Source organism: Pteropus vampyrus, unplaced genomic scaffold, assembly GCF_000151845.1.
Source record: "Pteropus vampyrus isolate Shadow unplaced genomic scaffold, Pvam_2.0 Scaffold358, whole genome shotgun sequence".
Classification (NCBI taxonomy): domain Eukaryota; kingdom Metazoa; phylum Chordata; class Mammalia; order Chiroptera; family Pteropodidae; genus Pteropus; species Pteropus vampyrus.
This window is the reverse complement of record NW_011889139.1, coordinates 289156-293450: the sequence shown is the minus strand read 5'-3', so window position 1 is coordinate 293450 and position 4295 is coordinate 289156.

Below are 4295 nucleotides of genomic sequence, written 5' to 3'. Positions count from 1 at the left end.
AAAAAAAACCCATCATTTGAATACTTTTGGGAAAATAACTATATGAGGCAAGAGAGACAGAGTTATTCTTTGTAACCATAGCCTGAAAATCTTAATGGCATAACACAGCTAAGGTGTACCTCTTACCTCTGCAAAGTCTGCTAGGTGTGTCCTCCAAGTGGCAATTTGGCAATCTGGGCTGCTTCCATCTCAGCTCAATTCCACTATCTTACCACAAGGCCTTCCTGGTCACAACACAGGAAAAGACTGCAGAGTGGTCACATACTAGCTTTTCTGTGCTTTGCCCTGGAAGTCATACACATCACTTCCGCCCACAGCCTGTTGGCTAGAACTAGCCATATGGCCTCTTTTAACTGCATGGAAATGGGGAAGTGTGGGGTTCCAGATGGAATGTTTGGTGAACACCACTATCTCTCCCAATCTCCCCCCGCCCCCGTACTTCTATACCCTCAGGCAGCCTGTGATGCCCCAAGGGGACTGGGGCAGAACTGCCTGGGGAACTCAAGGAGAACCTACCATGGGATAATCAAACTGAAAATCAAAAATCAAAGTATAATAGGGTAGGCAGGAGCTGGAAGGACCCTAGAGAGCATCTAGACCTACCTCCTCCTTGCCTTCATTTTATAAATGATTAAAGTGCAGCCCAGAGATGTTCAGAGGCTAAGTCATGGTCACACAGCAAGATATAGTAGGCAGGGCTGACCCCAGCCATGGTTCCCAGGGCCTCCTAGTTCAGCATTCCTATCCTTACACCCTTCATAGCCTAGTCCTATGGGGCAGCTTGGGAGGGTAAGTAAGAGCCTGGGGGCACGCTGGAGCTGTGCAGCTTGGGGTCTTAGGGCCCTTTCCTGGCCAGCCTCCAATGCCTGACTCCATTTTCCTGGGCATGATTGCCAATTAGTCAGCATGCACCATTATGCCTCCTTAACAACAACTCTAGATGCAGCCAACACGGGCGTCATGTAGCAGCTGCGATGGACGGCAGCAATTGTAATTAGCAGAGAAAACGGAGGACAAATGTGAGGCTTTTATAGTCGAGCAAACCTCAAAATTGAAATAACTCTGCTAATTGCGCTTCATGTGCTTATTAACATGACTTCAGTTAGTAAATAATGCCCCCCTCTGCAAATCTCTCTTCCCACTGTCTTTGGGGGCCGGCAATAAGAATGAAAACAGCTAACTCATTTATTGATTATCTGCTTTGTGCCAGACACAGTTCTAACTGCTTTATGTATTAGCTCATTTGATTCTCGTGACCGTAAGGAAACTGAGGCACTGGATGGTGGGATTTCTTGCCCAAGGTCCTGCAGCAGTAGTAGAGCAAGCAGTCTGGCTTGGAGGCTCTTAACCACTGTGCTTTGAGAATAAAACCAGGTCTTCCTTTAAGGCTGGGGATCCTGGCATCCTGAAGATCTGAGGGGACTGCGGAGAGAATTTTGGGAGGACAGAGTCTGTGAACTTGGATGTGAAAAGTTACACCTTTATGTTCACTAACCTTTAACTGCAATTGAGTATTTCCCTTATTACAAATGACAGTAGAATTAGCAGTACTTGGGATTTGTCACTAATAGAAACATAGGCATTTTCATATTATGTTACAGTTGTTTAATATCTTGAAAACAACTTTTTTCTCAGCACTACTTCCTGCCACTAGATCTTGTCATTTAATGCATTGATAAAGAGGTGCATATATTACTATAGCACACATTTATTCAAAAAATCTTTTGATAATAACTACTTTGCTGTAAATGGTTTCCTTTGCAATTCTACATACAGATGCTCCTCAACTTAAAATGGGGTTATGTCCCTAAAATTCACTGTAAATTGAAAATATTGTAAGTCAGCATGCATCACATACTGAGCATCACAGCTTAGCCTAGCCTACCTTAAAAATGCTCAGAACACTTATATTAGCCTACAGTTGGGCAAAATCATCTTACAGAATGAATACACTGTAGAGTATGAGTTATTTACCCTTATGATCACATGGTTGACTGGGAACTGCTATTCACGAGAGATTCGTATTGAACATCCCTAGCTTGGGAAAAGAGCAAAATTCAAAATTTCAAGTATGGTTTCTACTGAATGTGTGTTGTTTTCACACCATAATAAAGCCAAAAAATCATAAGTTGAACCATCATAAGTCAGGGACCAGCTGTACTTTATTTTATGCTTTCGAAGGCAGGATCCCATAAGCTTCTCCAGATGGTTAAAGGCAGCCACAACACAAAAAGGTCATGAACCCCTCTGAGAGGGTCTCTCTGAGCCTCATCTACTCGCCCCTGAAATCATTTTACCTGAAAGTGAGAGAGTGAGGCCCTGGTTGATGATCTTCCCACTTTAAATGGAGCTACTGGCAATTCCTCGAGTGTGCCAAGTGCTCTCTCTATTGCACATCTTCCCTCACACTGTTTCCCCTGCCTGATCTGCTCATCTCCATCCTCACCCCATCACCTCACTCCTTTGGTTTGCTCCACACAGCTGAAGTGCAGCCTCTTCTTCCCTCTGGGGAGGCTTCCCTAGTCCTCCTGCCTGGGTTCTGTGGGCCTCCTTTGTACTTCTCCAGGGGTAAGCTCCAGGGTGGTAATTATCACATTAGATTGGCTTTAAAAACAAGTTAACTATGATGGAGCACTTTGGAGAGGCAGGCTTTTGGAACACCTAAGTGGTGGCCAGAGGTTTGGTTTTGGGGTGCCTAGGCACTTACTCTGCTTTCTCCATTGGATGAAGATGTGGCCCTATTAGCGCTGGGTTAATTTTTAAAAGAATCTAGGGAGGATTCTGGGAAACATGGCATAGTGAGAGACATCCTCAGATCACTCCCCTTGAAACAATAATAGGCTGAACATCTAAAACCACCTAAACTGCACACCAGCACGTCTGAGCGTGGGATCTGCGCATAAGAACTACCACAGGTCAGAACCCCGGGTGCTGGGTGGTGGACTGGGAGAAATAAAAAAGCTGCCTTTCGCAGCCTCCGGAGCTCCCTGTAGGAGGAGGAGGAGGGGAGAAGGAGCAGTGATTTCCCTGAACAGCCCTGTCTGGGAAAGCTGTGAGCTCCACACAGCCGGCTGGTGGCAGGGCTGTCATCAGGGCAAAAGGCAGAGAAGCGGGATGGCAGAAAAACAACAGTTGAGTTTTACCTGCCGCGCTTGCAAAACCAAGGATGAGCTGCAGCCCCAACCCCCAACCCAGGGGGCTCCTCCCCCTGTACCATCTGAGACTGAACACCACAGAGCCCCAAGGGAATCTGAGCAAACGCTGCGGAGACTGTTGCTGACACTGACAGGGACTGAAACTGAGGGTAGTGAGCGTGATTAAATATCACAAGAAAATAAAAAAGGCATTATTAGGCTTTATATAAAGTAGAGATCTAAGAGGCTTAGATGCCACCTACTGGAAACCAAAAGAAAAGCGCCTTCTTTGCAGGAGGCTAAAGAGAGACCTTTATATAATAATAAATCTTCTTTCTGGAAAAACAGCAGGATACACTTCCATTAATGCCCAGGCAGAGAAATAGTTCATTAAACACCATGAACAACCAAAATGACCAGGCATCTTAGAAAGAAAGAGAAAAATCTCTAGAAAATAAGCTTACAGACATAGAAACGTGCGACTTAAATGACAGAGAATTCAGGAAGGTACTTCTGAAAAAACTCAGTGAGTTCTGAAACGAGTCAAGAAATTGAAAAGACAACTAGAGGAGCAGAATGAGTTCTTTAGCAAGGAGATTGAAACTCTCAGAAAGAACAGAATGGATCTTCTGGGGATAAAGAGCGCACTGCAAGAGTTGAGAAATGAAATAGCAAGCTTGGGAAATAGAGTCGACTAAATGGAGGAAAGGATCAGTGATATCAAAGACAGATCTAGAAATAAATCAGAAGGAAGCAGAGAGGATCCAAAGAATGAAAAATAATGAAAAATACAAGAACTAGCTGATACCATCAGGAGAGGAAACATGAGAATAATGGGCATTGCCAAAGGCGAGGAAAAGGAGCAGGGACTAGAAAGCATTTTCAGACAAATAGTGGATGAGAATTTCCCAAATCTAAGGAATGAGTTGGAGCCTGGAATTCAAGAGAACACCTAATTCTCTCAACCCAAAAAGGCCTTGACCAAGACACATTGTATTAAAGTTATAAAAAATCAATGACAAAGAATTCTCAGGGCAGCCAGGGAGAAGAAAATGGTAATTTATAAAGGAAAGCCCATTAGATTATCATCAGACTTCTCAGCGCAGACCTTACAAGCCAGAAAGGAATGGAATCAAATATTTAGACTATTAAGTGAAAGGA